General features: G+C 50.6%; 1 pseudogene; it reads right to left on the bottom strand.

Annotated features, from left to right (window-relative positions):
• LOC133776337 (histone acetyltransferase type B catalytic subunit-like) overlaps nt 1-19,474 on the bottom strand; it is a 28,718-nt pseudogene extending 9,244 nt beyond the window's left edge.
• Nucleotides 19,475-20,013: the final 539 nt, after the last annotated feature.

Genomic DNA, 20,013 nt, shown 5'->3' with positions numbered 1-20,013 from the left:
ATCCATCCTCCACTGCTTTCCCAGACACATTAGCAGGGAGCTGGATCAGAAGTGGAGCAGCTGGGATTTGAATGGGTGCCCCTATGGGATGCCAGTTACCTGCTATGCCACAATGCTGGCCCCTGCCAATAAATGTTTAAAGGCAAAATGAACCAGTGTCTAGAGATACACACCAGTGTGAAAAACACATAAAAAAAAAGCAAGGCAGCGACTACTTTGAGTCACAATGGAGGGGGCTGTGAATGGGAAGGGGCCCAAGAAGGAGCTCTGGGGCAGGTGAGCTTGTTCCATTGCTTGATCTGGCTGCTGGCTACAAGAATGCTCATCGCATAATAATTCACTAGTGATAGATTTGTTTTGTGTGTCTATGTGTGATTTTACTGTTTTAAGAATATTTATTTGAAAGGCAGAGTGACAGAGGGAGAGAAAGAGAAAGATCTTTGATCACTGGTCTGCGCCCCAACTGGCCACGACAGCCAGGGCTGGGCCAGACTAAAGCTAGGAGCCTGGAATGCCATTCTGGTCTCCTATGAGGGTGGCATTTTCTTGGCCCATTTTCTGCTGTCTTCCCAGGGCATTAGCAGGGAGCTGGATTGGAAGCAGAGCAGCTGGGACTCCGATATTGGATGCTGGCATAGCAGACGGTGGCTTAACCCACTATGCCGCAACACCGGCTGTTTTTGTGTTTTGAAAGGGTGTTGCTAGATGGATTCGAGACAGGCTGGTTCATCTGCTCTAAGGACAGGATACTGTATTCCTTGAGCCCAGGGAAACCTGGCACTGGGGAGCAGCTCAGGTAGATTGTGTCTTAAAGTGCTGGCAGGAGTGTCTAACACACACTGATTGCTGAGCTGTGCCAGTGCCTGATAGCTCTCAGGTGTTGCACCAGAAGCTTTGGCAGCACCTGGGACAAATGTAAGACATGCACCGTCCTCACCTGGGAGCCTGCTGGGCCTGCCCAATCTACGGGCTCAGAGGCTTGGGGGTGGGGTCTAACACCTCTACTTTAACAAGCCCCGTGTGTGATTCCGAGGCAAGTTCTAGCGTGCAAGTTACAGGCTCTGCAAAACAGGACCTTCTCCTCCAGTTTGTCAAAGGGCCAAGCCTGTGCCAGGAGGAGAACAAAGGTTCTAGAGAGTGCTGGGCACTGCTGGGATTTTAGATTGAATTCACCGGCCCAGAGAGGCCCCTGGGCTGCCCTCCCAGCACAGCGAGTACCAGAGCGAAGGCAAATGCATGTTTGGGCCATTTTTCAATTTGTGACAGTCTGGTAGCTCCTCTCCACCCTGATAATGTAATGTGTGGAGACGATGATGACTGCCATAGAGCAGGCGTGTTTTCAACTCTGAGCTGGTTCCATTACTGAACCTTAATGAACCTTCATGGTCGCATCACAGAAATCTGCATGTGGATTTAATATGCAGAAATTATCCTGTTAGAGCAGCCCAACAATAACAGCAACAAGAAAAACATGAATTTATGCTCATTTGAGTTCTTGGAGCACAGCCACCTCTTAGCCCATCAGGAGGGAAGCGAAATGGAAGTGCCTCACCCACAGGCTTAGGGGCTTGGCCAAGAGAGCCACTTATTGCTTATTTGTGAACGCCAGGGCGCGTTTTCCGCAGCAGCCTTGGTCTGAGCACTGTGTTAACTAGAAAGGTCGGAAAATCGCTGTTTCTGAGTACTTTTGGAAGTCATGGCTCTAAGACGAGGAAGCTTCACGCCACTTGATCGTTTGCAAGGGGGGATATTTTTAAAGGGATGTCAGGGAAAGAATATAATTGTTCCCTCTGGGTGGGTCTGGGCTCTGTGCAGATTCACTGGCAAGGATTAGCCATGCTCTGTTGCTCGTGCCCCCAGGAAGCACCGGCTTCCCGCTGCTTTTCCGGGACCAGGCAGGCAGCCATCAGGAGGAGCTCTTCTGGGCCACAGCTTGAGTCGCAGCACACCCGTGCTGTCGGTGCCCAAGCTCTGCTGGTGGCGGTGATGTCCTTAAAACACCTAAAGGCACTGGGATGCCCACTGCAGGAAGGGTCATGAAGGAAATCGTGGAGAGAGGACTGTCTCTGGAATGCTGAGGTTACACTAGGGCCTGTGGGCCCCGGTCACCAGCATCTTGCAACTCGGTGGAAAGACAGACCCGGAACAAAGAGGACACACGATGAGCATTGCTTGGTGATGGCACGAGCCTTCGTTCAGAAGAATGCCTTGGAAGGAACCTCTCTGGGGGAAATCCATGGAGGAGACCACAGGAAAACCAGACCTTGAGCTGAGGGGCAAAGAAGGAGCGGCACTGGGAGGAAACGGGTAGTGGGAGGGTCAGCCTGGAAGGTTCGGTGCTGTGGGACTGCAGCTGATCCTCTGGTCCTGTGTGTGCAAATGCAAGCTGCCAAGGTGGGGGCACCAGAGACGATGGACCAGCAGGGTCTGCAGCTGAGTGAGTTCCACGTTAATCCAGCTTTTGAGGGAGGGCCTTTGAAGAACGCTGAGTGAGAGGAGAGCGGGCAGTCGGCAGCTCTTCTCGGCATTAGTACCACCTGCACCTGCTGTGTGCTGCGCACTGGACTGAGCGGTTCAGCTGAACCTTGCAAGCACTCTGTGCCGTGACTATGACTCCCTTCCTTCTATACGCGAGGAAATCATCTCAGAAAAGGTAAGCAGCTGGCCTGAGACCACACACTGAGAAGTAGCCAAGGCCTGGGTGAGACACAGGTGGCTCTGGCTCCAAAGTAGCGCCTGCACCCCTTGGCGGTCTGGGATAGGGAAACTTGGAGCAGAGCAACCGTGGCAGGCAGGGGCAGAGCTGCATTGGAACTGAAGATGTTTGGAGGTAGCATTTTTCTTTGTTCTTTTCAATTTTTTTAATTTATTTTTTGACAGGCAGATTTAGACAGAGAGAAAGGTCTTCCTTCTGTTGGTTCACCCCCAAAATGGCTGCTATGGCTGGTGCTCTGCACCTATCCGAAGCCAGGAGCCAGGTGCTTGGAGGTAGCATTTTTCAATAACTATGCCCCCGTAGTATGCAGAACTCAGCTCCATTGCCCTCCTCCACATATCCATCCTGTTCACCGTGTGCCAGGTGCCGTGCTGAGTGATGGAGACTCGGGGTGAACAAAATACGACATGGCTGCCCCCAGCTCTCCCAGAAGCTTATGTGTTAGAAGTAGATTAGTGATGGAGTGATCACTCCATCAGTTTTCCTTGTGTGTTAATCACCTGGACTTGTGTTCTGATGTCAAGTATTTGAGCTTTAAGAGTACGTAAGGGGGTGGAGTGGGAATCCAGCGTGGGGCAGGAGGACCCAGGAAGACTTCCCTGTGATGGGGCTTGAAGAGTGGGCAGTAGCCAAAAGGTGGTCTGGTCAGGCAGGACTGTAGGTGCTGGTGATTGAGAAAAAGCAGAGCTGTTGGGCAGGTGGAGGAGGGAGGGGTGGGGGAGGAGCTGCGAGCCAGGTGGGGCCGTCCTGTGAGGGTCTTGTAACCATGGCAGGATCTGGGTCTTTGCACGAAAGCTTCATTCTCAGCCTAGGTGCGCACTGGATCCTCTGGGCAGTTTTACCAAGATGCAGCCCTGGGCCCTGCTCCCAGGCTCTCTGGTTAAATCGGTCTCAGGTGCTACCTGGCTGGCAGGTGTTTAAAGGTGTTCAGGTGATTCTGATGTGCAGGCGAGCTGGAGAGTGATGAAAGTGGTTTTAGGTGCATCTGTATCATGTGGCATCCATTTTGGGTGATGAGTCTGGCTGTGGTGTGAGAACAGGTGGGCAGGGCGGGTGGGCAGGAGCCCCCAGGAGCAGACAGGGGCAGTGTCCTTGGCAGCCATTGGCCAGGCTGTTCGAGGGTGTTTTGCTGCTGACCATGGCAGCCAGCAATCTGCACCTGCTAGAACCTTGGGAGGAGCTCGACTGCTTTTCCTCTTTTTTTCCTTTTCTTTTAAAACTAAGAAGCCCCACCTGCTTTCTTGAATCTTAAAGGAATTGGTCTCATATCTGCTGCTCAGGACAAGACAGAACAAGCCTTGCCTGTCTTCTAGATCTGCAGCCAGGAGCCTCCTCCAGGTCTCCCACGCAGGTGCAGGGGCCCAAGGACTTGTGCCATCTTCTGCTGCCCTCCCAGGCCACAGCAGAGAGCTGGATTGGAAGTGGAGCAGCGCCCATATGGGATGACGGCACCGCAAGTGGCGGCCTTACTCACCATGCTACAGCGCCGGCCCCAGGCCACCTTTTTAAATACCAGATGCTTGGACACACAAGGTGCTTCAAAAACACTAGTGGAAAAATGGAATTGAAAAATAAGTATTTTGGTGCAGAAAATGAGAGCCATATATCGTTTCTTCTAAGCGTGCATTTCTCATACTCTACATAACTGTTTCTCCGGCATGGGCTCCAGGTCGCTCTGCTCGGTGTGTGCTAATTTGTCACTAACATGCCCTCTTAAATCTGCTTTCCGGCTACATACTGCTTGCTTTTTCTGTTTTATGTTGGCCATTTCGGGTGTTAAGGGAAAATGCTAGGAGAAAATATTGTGCAAAGAATGAGGCTTTGGTTTAAAGAAAACTACCCATTTGTTTTCTCTAACAAATGATACTTAAGTGATCCATGTAAAGGCACTTACAGCTTTACTCTCGGCCTTGGGAAGAGTCTAAGTCAGCATTTGAAGCTCTAACTTTCCTACTTCCGTACTCTTAATTAATGTGACTGCTTTAGAGCAGGAAAGTGGAAACTGCAGGGGACTTTTTCTCCATTTTTCTCAAAAATTAAAAATTTTCCATCGGAGAATCTGACTTGGCCCAAAAACAATGTGAATCAGCGTTTGTTGAGTGGTTGCTGTGGCTCGCTCGCACAGAGCTCATCAGTTTGCAAGTGAGGGATCTCGGTCCATTTCCATCACATTCCAGGCACAAAGCTTGGTTGTGTGTCCACCCTCCAGGTGAAGAGCTGTTGGAGGGCTTGCCCACGTCGTACCATTAGCACCTCTGTCCGTCTCTCCTGCACGGCATGGCACCTTGAGTTTACACTGGGGTTGTAGCACAGTGCATTGATCTACTTGTGACAGCCGCAGCCCGTGTCAGAGTGCCAGTTTGAGTCCTGCTCAGCTTATGATCCAGCTGCCTGCTAATGCACCTGGGGAGACAGGGGAAGATGGCCCAAGGGCTTGTGCACCTGCTTCCCAGGTGGGAGACCAGGGTGGAGTTACTAGCTCCTAGCTCCAGCCTCACCCAGCCTGGGCCATTGTGGCCATCTCGGGAGTAAACCGGCAGATGGAAGAGAGCTTCCTCCCACCCCACCCCCAGCCTCCCAGTACTGGAGTCATTGCTGCCTCCCAGAATGTGTTAGCAGGAAGCTGGAGTGGAAGTAGAGGAGCTGGGACTGGAACCAGCGCTGTGGTGTGGGGCTCGGGTGTTGCAAAGCTAGCTTAACCCACTGTGCCACAACAGCTGCCCCAAACCACCCAGCTGTTTAACTCCATATATCTGTAGGCCATTTTCTCCACTAAGGCTGCCAGTTTCTTGGGGGAAGGACTGTGTGTTAGGAGTTTCTACCCTCAGCACCTAACGCATTGCTGCCTTCCTGTGAGAGACAATCCGTTTCCTTGACTGAATGAATGTGAGTGGGTGCAAAGCAGCCAGCCCTTCTTGGAAACATGAGATAGAAGCCTTGGAAGAACCGAGAGAGGGAGAGACTGAGAGCAGGCGTGTGAGTCGCACACTCCGGACTGAGTGTTGGCTGTGCCACCTGCCAGCTCTGTGACCTGAGCAAGGTCCGTCCCCTGGAGGATCGCTGTGAGTAAGAGATGAGATAATATGTGTACATTCATCTGATTCCTGGTCTGTCTCCACTTTCACATACATGGTAGCTGTTACGGTCGGATATCTGAGCCCCGCTTTGTCATTCATCTAGAACTTTCCTGAGTGTGATTCCATGTGATTCTTGACAGGTGTTTGCCGAGCACTGCAGTGTGCAGGGTGGTGAACACACAGGCAGGGGCCCTGACGCCACAGAGTCTTTCCCCACCCACACAGCGAGATCTGAGGAGGGTGTGGTTCTCCCCACTCTCCTGGTGCAGATGGAGGACCCAGGGGTACAACTGAGGCTGGCCACTTGGTGGCCCTGCATTTGAGCTGTGCTGTATGGGGTGCACTGACTGGCAGCCCAGAATTCCCTGAACAGGAAGGCAGAGGGGCTGAATGCGTAGGTCTACGGGTTGCACACCTGTGGGCTCAGGTGATGGCTCTGCCACCTCCCAGCTCTGGGGGAGCACTTTTCTATGGGCTGTGCTGCTTTCAGACCAGGGAACTGGTGCCCATTGTCAGTACCTTCATGTGCATGGCTGTTAACTTAGCTACAACCACTAGCTCTCATTTGTTTGAGGTTAAATAGGCCTGAGCAAACTTGACAGTCTAAAACTAAGCACCGCTTGGTTCCTCAGTGCCTTTTCTATCGGTGAGTAACCGAGAATGCCGGCTCATGAGACCTGCAAATATACAGTCTACCCTCTGCAGCCCTGGGTTCCCAGCCATGGACGTAACCAACCATGCACTGAGAATAGTCAGAAAAACTTTAAAATAATAATACAACAATAAAAATAATACAAATAGAAAGCACAGCTTAACAACTGTTACTATCGTAACAGGTAATGTATAATCTATGGATAACAGAGTAGACAGGCAAATACTATGCCATATTCTGTAAGGGACTTTAGCCTTGGCAGGTGTTGGTATTCTGGAACCAGTCCCCCACAGATGCCAAGAGACATCTGTATTATGTGTAGGCCGATGTGTATTACAGGATTGGAGATGAAAGTGAAATATCAAGTTATGCTGCTTAAGATAAACTCCTGCAGGTCTACAAGTGAGCTGGCTGGTTTCTGGGTATCCCACCTGCAATATCTGCCTCCCAGTATCTGCCCATGAAACATGCGAGGGATCTTTTCTTCCTTTTGGATTGTTTTAACAATACCATGTGTGTCTTCTAATTTGGTTTGGGGTTTGATCCTTAGTGGTCTCCTATCTTTATGGTGTATATAATTCTGTAGATGAAATCTGCCTGTAATTGTGGTTTATTTTAGACAATAGCCCAAGGGAAGTCCTCAAACTCGGATTTTTTTTCCAAATTTCCAATTTGGAATTTTTTCTGTTGGGATCTTATGAGCAGTGTTTATAACTTCTCCATAGCCAACTCACCTGTTGAGGTCTTGAAAATATAGATTGATTCCCCCCGAGTAAGTGTTTGTTCTAGGATCTGTTTGGCCCCTTATTAAATAAATTTAGAGATAGCCACACCCTACTAAAATGCTGATCTAATAGTGGGAGGGGGATTCAGGAGGACTGGGGCCCTGGCTCTGTCATTGACCCGTCCTGGAGCTACAAGCAAGGCTGAAACTCTGAGCCTCCATTTCCTTGGCTTTAAAATGAGCTAATGGCACTGTAGAGGGTGCTAGTGAGGGTCAGGTGAAGTGCACCTGTGGGCATGCTCAGTGGGGTCAGCCAGTTCCTGCACATCACCAATCCCTTGTCCTGCCTCCTTCCACAGAGATGGGGAGGTTCCTGGATGGCTCAGCCACTTTTGTGCCAGTGTAGCCCATGGTCTACACTGCAGATGGAGATTTACAGCTTCTAGAAAGATGATGGAAACTAGCAAGTCCCAGGCCCATTACAAAACAAAACCAGGAGCCCCTGTGATGTGTGGGTTATATTAACTTCACTCTAGGTGCTTGCCTCACGCCTGGACAAGTGTTCCACGTGCAAACATGTAGTAGGCACATAGAGTGATAGGATTTATTTAGAAGACAAGAAAGTGAACCACATACACACGTGAGCATGGGTTGCCGCACACAGATACCCATCATGAGCTGGCGGTGGGCCAGAAGATTGCCCAAAAGGAGGAGGGGTGAGGGAAGAGGGGGCACCTGTGCAGCACGCCAGCCCCCAGCGGTGGTCTGTGGCACAGGGAGAGCCCCTCCCAGTGGCTGGGCACCTTTATGAGGTAGGGGGCGGTGCCTCTCAGTGTGACACCACCTGGGAATTACATGGCACCTCCACCTCGATAGCCAGATTTTCATGGGATCCCCCTCCTCCAGCCATAGGTCCCAGAATAAGCACATGCATTCTGGGAAAGGGGGCGTTTTGATTGACAGGAAGGTAGAATTACATGGGGCTTGCAGTTGAGTCTGCCTGGTCCCTGCGCTTGGCTCCCAGGTGGTGGCATCGCTCACCGTGCGTCTCCGAGGAAGCACTTTGACCTCCTCCCCATGCAGGGTTTTCATAAGATGGCTTAGAAACTATTAATGTGAAAGTAGTCTCAGAACAGTACAGAGAAAATATCATTTGTATTATACCATAAAGCTCATTCAGCATTTTATTTCCTACTTAGCCTTTAAAATATGCAGAGATAAAACAAAGTCGGACACATTGCATTTTCAGTTTTCTGTCTCATGAGTGTTCTTTCCGGTCATTAAACATTTTTTAGGAATGGTAAATACTTTTAAATTATATTTATTTTGAAAGACTGAGATCTCTCATGCATTGGTTCACTCCTCAAATATCCACAACAGCCACTCTGTTTACACACCAGTGAAGTAGTGTTCTTTTAAAGTACATTCATGTACATGGATGCTCATACGGCCGTAGTTGTTAGCTTTCGTTTACTTGTTATCTAGTAATCCACTGTATATATTTGTGTTTTTGTTGACCATTTCTCTCTCACTGGGAATTCAGGTTCTTTTAGATTTCTTGCTACAAATAAACACTGCTATGTTCTATTTAATATTATGACCATGAAACAGATCTAGTGTTATCCTAACAGTATTGTATATTTTAAACTATAAAAATAAAAATCGCTATGCCTGTGATGTAAAAATCAAGCAACAAAGCGATGAAACAGAAGAGGCATCGGAGGAACAGGTCTCGACGTATTTGACAGGTCAGATGACATAAAACGCATCGGAAACCGGTGGGGGAGGAGTGATTGTGTCACAAGTGGTACTGGAAAATCCTGACCTCCTCCTGCGTCGGCAGAGTGAACGCTGCGTGGAGTAATGAATTCGATCTTTAAAAAGTGCAGTCATGAAAATACTGGAATAAAACCTTAGTGACTAATTGTTCTGAGTTAAGAGATACCGGGCATGAAAGCCAAGGGGGAAATCAAAGAGGGGATGATACATTTCCTAGGGAAGATAGATACTTTAAAGCAAATATGTACATGGACTTCTTTTTTGTTTCTGTAGCAATGGTGGCTGAGCAGTGAACAAAACAAATTCTTCCTTCTCAAGAAACTTGCATTTCTAAGGGATGAAGGTAGGCAAAAAGAATATATATATATATATATATATATATATATATATATATATATATATATATACAGGCCGGTGCCGCGGCTCAACAGGCTAATCCTCCTCCTTGCGGCGCTGGCACACCGGGTTCTAGTCCCGGTCGGGCACTGGATTCTGTCCCGGTTGCCCCTCTTCCAGGCCAGCTCTCTGCTATGGCCCGGGAAGGCAGTTGGAGGATGGCCCAAGTGCTTGGGCCCTGCACCCCATGGGAGACTAGGAGAAGCACCTGGCTCCTGGCTTCGGATCAGCGCGGTGCGCCGGCCGCAGCGGCCATTGGAGGGTGAACCAACGGCAAAGGAAGACCTTTCTCTCTGTCTCTCTCTCTCACTGTCCACTCTGCCTGTCAAAAACAAAAAAACAAAAACAAAGAATATATATTATATATATTCCTTTTATATATATGTGTGTGTATATATATATATATATATATATATATATATATATATATATAAACCACGAAGTTGGGTAAGGAGAGAGAGATGTACTTATTTCTGTTGTCAGCTGGAGATTCTTCTGCATTCAATTTCTGAACTCACTTTAGGACTTATACTGATAGCTCCGCACCAGGATGTCCCCATGTTAACCACAGGTAATCCCTGACCCACATTGACTTATCCTAGGGTTTTCCAGTTTCTCACTCCTAAGAAAGCTGTGTGCAGTGGTAAGGGACTGTGCTTGACTTGGAATTTTGATCTCCTGGGCTAGTAGCAGGCAGGACCAGAGAGGGCTGGTGGGCGGTGGCAGTGAGCTCAGCTCCCTGGCAGCCAGGATGTGTGGCAGCCCAGATGCGAGTGCTGACATGCTCAGTTTCTGGTGGGTTTTTCCAGGATGCAACTCTATCGTAAGTTGAGGAATAGCCATACTTCATTTTCATTCTGATCTTGTTAAAAAATTGATAACTATGTTTAAGTGTTCTTTCTTCTCCTTGCCCCCTCAAAAAGCAATGCTGTGTTTTCCTGAGTTTTGCCTTCGTGGTTTCTTTCTCTTAGTTTTCCACATAAACAGCAACTTGGCCTTGGAAAATCCTTTGAAACCAAATTTTGGTCCTTGTATCTCTTTACCTGTGACTTCATTCTGTTTTGTTCAGCCCTATAGGGGAAAAAATTCACACCAGCACAGGTTTGAATGCTTTATATAGTCTACTTTTTTTTTTTTGCTTTGTATTTCTGATTTAATTATTTCCTGTTTTAGATTATTTGGGGATTTTAAATTTATTCTTTCAACTTAAAAAATTGGCATGATTCTTTTAGGTACAAGTCTCTTCATGAATACGTCTTATGATGTGGTTAATACGTTTATAAATACATATTGCCTTGTACCTCGGGAAAGTTTATTTTTTATTATTTTGTTTATTTGCCGTTTCCTAGGAAAACCTGAACCTCTTTGGATCTTCCATGTCCTGCATCTTTTCTTTCATTAATTTGGTCTCTTTGCCTTTTTCTCTGCTTTCTGGAATAACAATTCTTTTTTTCCTTAAATATCTTTGACCTGGTTTCTGTGTAAACCCCACTCTTCCTTGCCACCAATGCCGGTTCTAACTGGGCCCTTCTGCTTCTTTCCTAGCTGGTCCAACTCCCTTCCTGCAGTATCTGCTTGTTTCAAGAGCCCAAGTATTTCTGGAAATTATGAAGTTTGCCTGATGCATTTCTAAGAATGGCTTTTGACATCTGGAGTGAATTCTTTGGGTTTTCAGAACGATATTCCCTTGGCCTCACTGTACAGTTTTAGAATCCTTGTTTTTTTATTGTCTCTTTATTTTGCCCAGAAGCAAGGATGGAGTTCCGCAGAGCGGGTATCCCACAGACGAGGCCTGTCCTGCCTGCGCCCCCTTCCTGTCCTCTCTCTGTCCATGTGGGGCATAGACATGTCTCTGTCTTGGGACTTGAGGCAAAGGCACGGTTCTGTGTGCAGGCTCCTGGCCCAACCCAGAGTTCATTAGGTTGTCACCTCCATCAGTCTCGCAGGTTGGGTGGGATCAGCTACTTCAACAATTTACTTTTTTTTTTTTTAAGATTTATTTATTTGAAAGTCAGAGTTAGAGAGAAAGGGATAAACAGAGAGGTCTTCCATTCACTGGTTCACTTGCCAGATGGCTGCAATGGCCAGGGCTGGGCCAGGCTGAAGCCAGGAGCCAGGAGATCCTTCTGGGTCTCCTATATAGGCGGTAGCAGCCCAGACACTTGGGCCATCTTCTGCTGCTTTTCCCAAGCCATTAGCAAGGAGCTGGATCACAAGTGGAGCATCCTGGACTCAACCAGCACCCATGTGGGATGCTGACATTGCAGGCCACAGCTTCACCTACTACCCCACATCTCCCTTCTCCCTCCCCCATTTACTTTCTATCCCTTTGAACAGATGGCATGGAAAACCAGAGGTTCCCATGTGCCTGTTGCCTGGACCCTGTCTCAGCCCCATGACCATTGCTTAAGTCAGGAAAGACGGGAAATGCCCTCTCCCTGTCCCTGCCTGTCTCTTCCATTCTGTGTCCTGTTGCTTTCTGGAATCTTCTTTGATTCATGGAATTCTTGGAGTCATTAAAGAGGGAGCTGTTGGTGAGGGCAGAGGGGGACCACGCTTGCACTGAGCAAACGTGGAGAGAGGCTGCTTGGCTTCCTGATTCGTGCAGCTCCTGGCTGCCCCATTAGTGACCACATGCGGTGATGTGCTTGAAAGGCCCATGAATTACATTTAAATAATATTAAAAATTCAGTTCCTGGGGTGTTCTAACCACACTGTCAGTGCTCAGTAGCCACATGGGGTACTATACTGGGCAGAACAGATTGCAGAATGTTTCCATCATCAGCGAAAGTTCTAGAGGGCATTGCTGGCATAGAACTTGGTGCTGAGGTAGGGCAGTGGGGTTCACATGTAGTGGATAAGAATGTACTTTCTTCACTGCGTGCGTGTTTTCAAGGTTTTCTCTATTTCATGCGTGGGCTCAGATCGTGAGACTCTACTCATCTCTGTAAGTCTTGGAGGTAGGAGAAAATTCTCCCCGTGTCTCACTGCAGCTTGACCGCCAGCTTCTTGGTCGTTCTAACATGAGTTAGAGTTTTTCTTTTTAATGGTCTTTAGAGAGACGTTGAGAGAGGCTGGATTGCCAGCCAGACAAAGTAATTAGAAACTGCAGGGTGTAGTGGAAATCTGAAATGCTGGCACTGTCGAGCGTTACCCTAGCCCAGGGAGGGGTGCCCTTCCGCCTGGATCGGGGCAGGGTCTTCCATTTGGACGGCTGTTCCGGACAGTGAGCTGTGCCGTGGTGGCAGGCCACGTGCCATGTTCTACGTCAGCCTGGCTCCTGGGTCTTTCTGCAGCTCCTCTCCCCTGTGTGGCCCCCGCTGCCCCCACTGCCCCAGCTGCCCCTCGCCCAGCCTCAGCCTGGCTAGTCTTTGCAGGAGGCGGCACCGCCTGTCTCATGCTTGGAGAGAGAACTCTTTGAGACTTTTCGTCTGTTGGGGATGGGTTAGGATGTGCAAAAATGGCCCTGTGGTGCCAGTAATGTAAGAGAGATGGGCAAATGTGCAGAAACGGCCGAGCAGGGGTCCCTCCTCCCTACTCATCACCCATAATCCTACTTCCCAGATTCTAATATTGTGTTCACATTTTCACCCGTTTTCTTCTGGATAGTATGCTTTCTATAGTTGGAAATCATCTTTCTATATAGCTAAACATCATTAGAAAGACTGATAATACTAAAGATTGGTAAAAATGTAGGAAGTCAGCAACATGGTTGCTAGGGCATAAATTAATACGAGCACTTTGAAAACAATTTGCGAAGCATAGGTAAAGTTGAAATTGTGCAAATTCTTTGTCTCCGTACTTCGCCTAAAGAAACCCCATTATACGTACACAGGAATTATTCTAACAATACGTTTTGGAGTGTTCGCCAACAAATTTAATGAGTACCCACTGTGTTTCAGGCATAAGGAATATGACAGTGCATAAAGCAGGCAAAGCCCTTAGCCTCACAATATCAGAGGCAGGGAGAGAAAAAAACAGAAGAGACACAGGTGATGGGAGGTGGTAACCCATGGCCTAGAGGAACGGGGCCGGGCAATGGTGACAGAGGAGGTTAGTGGCTTAAGGCTGGCAGGAAAGACCTCAGCGCAAGGAAGACGAGGGGACGTGGAAGCAGGGACTCGGAGAGAGGGGGTCAGCAGCACAGGGGCCGGGGAGAGGCCTGCCTGGCAGGGAGTCCAGCCCGCGAAGAGGCCGGGCTGTGAAACTGCGGAGAGTGTTCAGGGAACAAGAAGGAAATGCGCGTGCCCAGGAGCACTGGAGAGAGGGCGGGGGAAGATGAGGTTAGAGAGGTGACAGCGACCTGGTCCTCTGGGGGTCCTCCCAGGGCCATGTTGTAACACACGCCCATGCTTTACTTGTCTCTTTCATCTTCCATGGTCATTGCCACCTCTGTGCACCTGCTAGAAAGTTTGAAACACAGAATGAGGACAACAGAGATGCTGGGGTGGAGGTGGAGCCACAGGAACTCTCACTCACTGCTGGTGGGAACACAACAGCTGCAGCCGCTTTAGAAGTTCGTGTAGCTTCTTGCAAAACTGAGCATACTGGTGCCTTACAGTCTAGCAAGTGTGATCCTTGGTGTGTACCCAAGGTGTTGAAAACTCAGTTTCTTACAAAAATCCTGGATGTGGACGTGGAAAGCAGCTGTAGTCACAATTGCCCAAGCTTGGGGGCAGCAGAGACGTCCTTCAGAAAGTGAGTGGATGCGTGGCGCTGCTTCCAAATGATGGAATACTATTCAGCACTGAAAAATGCACAAGCCACACAAAGGCCCGGGGAAGCCTTCAGGGCACAATGCCAAGTGACAGGCGGCCGGGGAGCAGACAGCGCCTCTATGGCGACACTGCTACAGAGCCATGAGGAAGGCAGTCGTGTGAGTCCAGCCTCCGACTCGTGTGATTCTGGGAAAATTCCTTTTTTTAGGTTCCTGTTTGAAATGTTACAAGCAAAAGTTATATTTTTATACCAGTATTTACACCAATATACAGTATATATGCCAGTATATATTTCAAGTTATATTTTATACCAGTAAAATGTATTAAGCTGTGGTCTGCAAACTTGTTGGATGTGTTAGACGTGACCAGACGTGACCCTCTTCCCTCACATTCCCCCACTCATGTCTGCATGTTTTCCCCCTGAACGCTCCAGTCCTGTCCACACCCCACACACAGTCGAGGAATATCTCCTCTGCATGTCTTAGCTCTCATCCCTTATAGCCCCACTGGACACGCCTGCTCCTCACCCTTTCTCAAAGTAGCACCACCAAGGTCCCCTCCTCCAGGAAGCCTTCCATGACCACTAGCTGACCCTCATCTATGTCCATCGCAGCTTCAGTCTCTGTACCTTTCAAAGTACCTTTTTATGGTTATGATAAATGTGAACTTTATTCAGTAAATCATTCAACAAGTGTGTAGTAAATATTATGTGTAATCCACAGTTTTAGGCACCATAACAATTAAAAAACACATAATAATTGTTGCTTTACAAAGCTTAGAGTGAGACATCATAGGATGAGATGTATGTACTCAGACCACAGACATCGGTACCTAGGGCTGCATGGTATCCAGCCTTACTCCATAAGTGTGCGTAGGGTCACAGACCACGTGTCATGGGTTCAGCCTGATGACGGTGGACTCCTACCTGGTGCTGTAGGAGACAACTTCACAGAGGAAGCTGGCTGAGCCGTTGAGGACGGGCAGTCTCGGTGGGAGCAAGTATGGGGTGACGGGTCCTGGCCGCAGCCCACAGTGGGTACGGGGTGATGGGTCTGGCCACAGCCCACAGCGGGTATGGGGTGATGGGTCTGGCCACAGTCCACAGCGGGTATGGGGTGATGGGTCTGGCCACAGCCCACAGCGGGTATGGGGTGACAGGTCTGGCCACAGCCCACAGCGGGTATGGGTTGATGGGTCTGGCCACAGCCCACAGCAGGTACAGGGTGACAGGTCTGGCCACAACCCACAGCGGGTATGGGGTGATGGGTCTGGCCACAACCCACAGTGGGTACGGGGTGGTGGGTCTGGCCACAGCCCACAGCGGGTACAGGGTGATGGGTCTGGCCACAGCCCACAGTGGGTACAGGGTGACGGGTCTGGCCACAGCCCATAGCGGGTACAGGGTGACAGGTCTGGCCACAACCCACAATGGGTATGGGGTGATGGGTCTGGCTGCAGCAGGTATGGAGTGATGGGTCCTGGCCAGAGCATGAGCACGGGCAGAGAGTCTAGTAGTCGGACAGCACGAGACTGTCTAATGCAGGTTGTCAGCTCATGGCCAGACCTGCAGCTCGGCCTTGCTTGGCCTCTTGAGGGAGTCAGCTCCTCCCTGGAGTCTCATGGACCCATCTGTTTTGCTCATCTCCTGTAAGCACAGCTGCTGTCATGTGGGTTGCCCTGCAAGGCGGTCCTCAGTTGTGATGGTCCCTGGAGACACAGACCCCTCCCACAGCGAGCCAGTGGATCATTGTTCCTGACCTTTGGGGAATCTGGTGAATCCACGGACCCCGTCCACCCAACCCAGAGCATGTCTCTGGTTGGGGGATGGGGCGTTGTGATTCCCAGTCCTGTGAAATTGTAGAAAAATGTCAGATTCCCCAAACCCGTTCCAGATATTCTGGTTCAGTAAGCCTCAAGTCCAGCTCAGGTTCTGTAGAGGGAGGGACGCTTCATTCACCAGGTGATTCTGATAAGCTCCTGAACACCATTCTGAGGGTCCACAGACCCAGGTTAGGGACCCATCCAGTGGGAGACAGTGGAGTTCAGAGGGGGTTCTGGGTGGGGGACAGGCACCGGGGAACTTGTTGACTCTTGAAGTGCTCCTGTCACAGATAACGGAAGAGGGGAAGAGGCACAAACGAGGGTCTGAGGGTTAGCCAAGGAGTAGGGACAAGACTCACCGGGCCACCACCCAGGAGCCACTGTGGGAGCGGCAGGAGAGACTGTGAAGGTGGCCGGCCCTTCTGGGGGAGGTGTATGGTGTGGCTGGGAGATGGCAGAGCAGGGGGCAGCATGACCACTGGAGTTCCCTCTCCCTGCTGGGGTGGGAGCACGACCCCAGGTCCATGGAAGATCCCAGGTCCACCGGGTGATGGGCTGGCCATGCTCTCCGTGAGGCTGAAACTCCATGAGGGCAGGACCACTCTAGCCCTGTGATGATGGAGTCCCCGTCACCTGGCAGGTGTGTTTCAATGAGGCAGGCTGATGCAGAGAGTAGTGATGGGAGGGTCCCAGCTACCTCTTGGGGTCCACATGTGCGTGACAGAATGGGGGTCCTGTCCTCTGGAAGTCGAAACTGAGGAAGGGGCAGGTTGTGGAGCTGGCGTGGGAGGAGGATGACACCTCCTCCGTGTGCAGGGATGAGTCTGGGGATGTTGGGAGATCAGGCAATGTATCCAGGGGGTCTCGTCTCCCGAACAAGGCAGACCAGAGGTGGGGAGTAGGCAAAAGAAGGCATAGAATCGCAAGAGTAACGTTGGAGTGAGTGTCGAGAATTCAAATGTGACTTCTTTTTAAAGATTTACTTATTTGAAAGGCAGAGTTACAGAGAGGCAGAGAGAGGGAGAAAGAGAAGGGTCTTCCATCCGCTGGTTCACTCTCCAAATGGCTGCAACAGCCGGAGATGCACCAGTCCGAAGCCAGGCGTTTTCTCCAGGTCTTCCAAGTGGGTGCAGGGGCTCAAGGACTTGGGCCGTCTGCTTTCCCAGGCCATAGCAGAGAGCTGGATCGGAAGTGGGGCAGCCCGGACTCCAACCGGCACCCATATGGGATGCCAGCACTGCAGGCGGCGGCCTTACCTGCCATGCCACAGCGCCGGCCCCCACATGTGACTTATAAGCCACAAGACTTGATTCCTGTTTCTGTGGTTTTCTTACCTGGTCAATTTATTGGGCAGAGCTAGATGTGCCCGTTGTATGCAGTTCCGTGGCGGGGGAGTTATGGGGAGTTATGCTCAGGGTGATGCATGGGTTAAGCAGGTGACGGTTGTGGTGACCAAGAGTGAGCTCAGACCCACCGGTGGTGGCACCACGGCCAGCACCCTCTCCTGGCTGCTGCTCCCAGGCAGAGCCGCGCAGATGCCCTGAAAGGATCCACGTGTGTTCTAGACGTGGGTATTACAGAATGCTTTACACACACGGTTCTGTGACAACTAACTGTGAAAGACACTGTATTAAATACAGTTAAAAGATTTATTGCTAGACTGTTTAATAGTCCTTAATATGCTCATTTTCTCTCTGGGATGCTAATGTACTGGATACATTTCCTTTAAAAAAAAAAAAAGACATTGTAATCAGGCAAAGCTTGGGCATGCAGGATGGGGGAGCTGAATCCCCGCAGGGTGTTGAGGACCCTTGATGGCGCTGGCACCTCTCAGTGAGATGGCTCTTGGCTGAGTCAGTGAGGTTGAGCAGAGAGTCACTGCATCGTCTCCTGGTCACCAAGCGCCTCTCAGAGGCCAGCAGGAGCACCTGTCAGCCCGGCAGGCACACCTGCTCCTGGTGTCTGCAGACGTATTTACATATCCTACGTATGTGAATGATCCTTTCAGGAAAGGTTTGTTTGAAAGGAAGAGTTAGAGAAAGGTGTCTTCCATCCACTGGTTTACTCCACAAGCAGGTGCAACAGCCAGGGCTGGGCCAGGAGGAAGCCAAGAGCCTGAAGCCCATCTGGCTCTCCATGTGGGTGGCAGGGGCTCAAGCCCTTGGGCCATCCTGTGCTGCTTCCCCAGGCACATTGGCAGGGAGCTGGATCAGAAGTGGAGAAGCTGGAGCCCATATGGGACGAAGGCATTGAAGGGGGCGGCTGCCTAACCTGCTGCGCCACAACCCTGGCCCCAAATGACACATCTTGAGAAAAGATCTGGACACTCAGGCATCCCGGCCTCCAGACGCCTTTGGCTGCCGTCGGTGAGGTGGTGCCAGGGACCTCCTCGCCTCACCTCTGCCCCAGCATCCTCCTTGCTCCCAGTCTGCCCCTGTCTTATTTCTCGTTCTGCAGACATTTTGATCTTTCTAGTGAAAAGGAATGAGGACTCTGAGGACGTCCAGCTCCAAGCTGACGTTGGTTCAAAGACTCGGTCAGCAGGCGTGACACTCCCAGTGGTGCGGTTTCTGGGTGCCTCGACGTGGAGCCAGGCACGCCCAGGCAGCAGGTGCTATGATCATGCTGCAGCTCCAGGGGCCGATGCCTCTGCCGACTGTCACTGGTCTAGCTCACCTATGGCACGGGATGCATGTTTTTAGTGAGAAATGAAACCTCCTGTGTCAGCTTCTTGCTGGGGCCAATGAGTGGGCAGTGCCACGCACCTGTCGAAGTGGAGCCCTGCTGTGCCACCGCTCTCGCACCCCTTCCCTTTGTGACCCGGCCCTCTGAGCAGTTCCAGCAGCTGCTTGGAGCCACAGGACTCTGAGAGGGGAGGAATCTGGATAAAAGTGAAAGGCAGACTTTAGGGAGCCAAGCAGTGGTGACGTGAGGGTGGGACGCCTGGCAGGGGGCGGGGCAGCGGGAGGACATCCTGGGTGTGCCCTCCAGTGGTACCCGAGGACTTGCAGGCTGTGAGGGGAGGGACTCGGATGAAACTTCTCCTTCACTCAGAATAGCGGCAGTCTTCCCAGAGAGACACCTGCGTCCGAGTGTGTGCTCTTCGGCTCTACCATGTAGGAGACCAACACACACGTAAAACGCCAACTGGTAAACCAACACTGATGACTACCAATCCGCACATGATGTATCCCCAGCATGGTACCTAGGTACACATGAAGCACGCCATGCCCTGGTCATCATCAGAGCCCAGTGCCATAGGCATTCGTGTCCCTTGTCCCCTGCGACATAGATTAGGAAAGAAAGAGTCACAAGAGCTGACAACACATGCTGGGGGCCCAGCAGCTGCAGGTGGGGGGCCCAGGTCTCTGAGAACAAAGCAATCGCTGGGGACCACAGGGCCTTAGTAGCAGCAGGTGAAAAGGAAACGCTGGGCCTAGGGCTGGTTCAGAGGAGGTAAATCTTTTCCTCAGCCTGGTTGGAGGTCACCAGCAAGAGCACGGTGGTGGCTCGGGGACAGCTTCCATCATGAGGAACGCCCTCATTGGAGGTTGCACCCTCCTGCTGGGCATGGCGCACACCTTTCCCCATCGTGAGCCTGGGTCAGACAACCATGTGGTGTTTTGTGCTTAGGCACTGAATATTTCATGCGAGGTTATTTTGCCAGTGGACCTCGTCCACCCTGGATGTCTTATAATTTTCACAAAAGATTTTAGCTTAGCTTTATTTTCTGTGTCATTGAATAAAGTAGCCTCAGAATAGGTAAAAAATAGTTCTATCTCAGTTCCACTTAAGCTTGCCCTTTAGTTCCTGGTGGTGGAGGCCTTTCCCCACGGAAGAAGCAGTTAAAATGGGTCACCAAGGCCCCAGGGACCCAATCCTGCCGTGATGGCCTGGAGCCCTCCTCCTGCAGGTGCGACAGAGGTAGGACGCGGAGCTCCTCTCTCGGGAGGCGTGAGCAGCAGAGGCCAAGGGTGCGGGGTCAGGACTCTGTCACCTCGGGAAGGCGTGAGCTCTGCACTGCTGGGCAGCAGCTCCCTGTTCCAGAGGGAGGGGAGAAAGTGACGCGGATACAACCACAGCTCTGCATTTTCATCTCAGGGCTCATCCTGTCCCTACTTCAGAATGAA

This window comes from Lepus europaeus, chromosome 17 (genome assembly GCF_033115175.1).
Source record: "Lepus europaeus isolate LE1 chromosome 17, mLepTim1.pri, whole genome shotgun sequence".
Lineage (NCBI taxonomy): Eukaryota > Metazoa > Chordata > Mammalia > Lagomorpha > Leporidae > Lepus > Lepus europaeus.
Note: the sequence above shows the minus strand (reverse complement) of the source record. Positions and strands in the feature narration are given on the sequence as shown.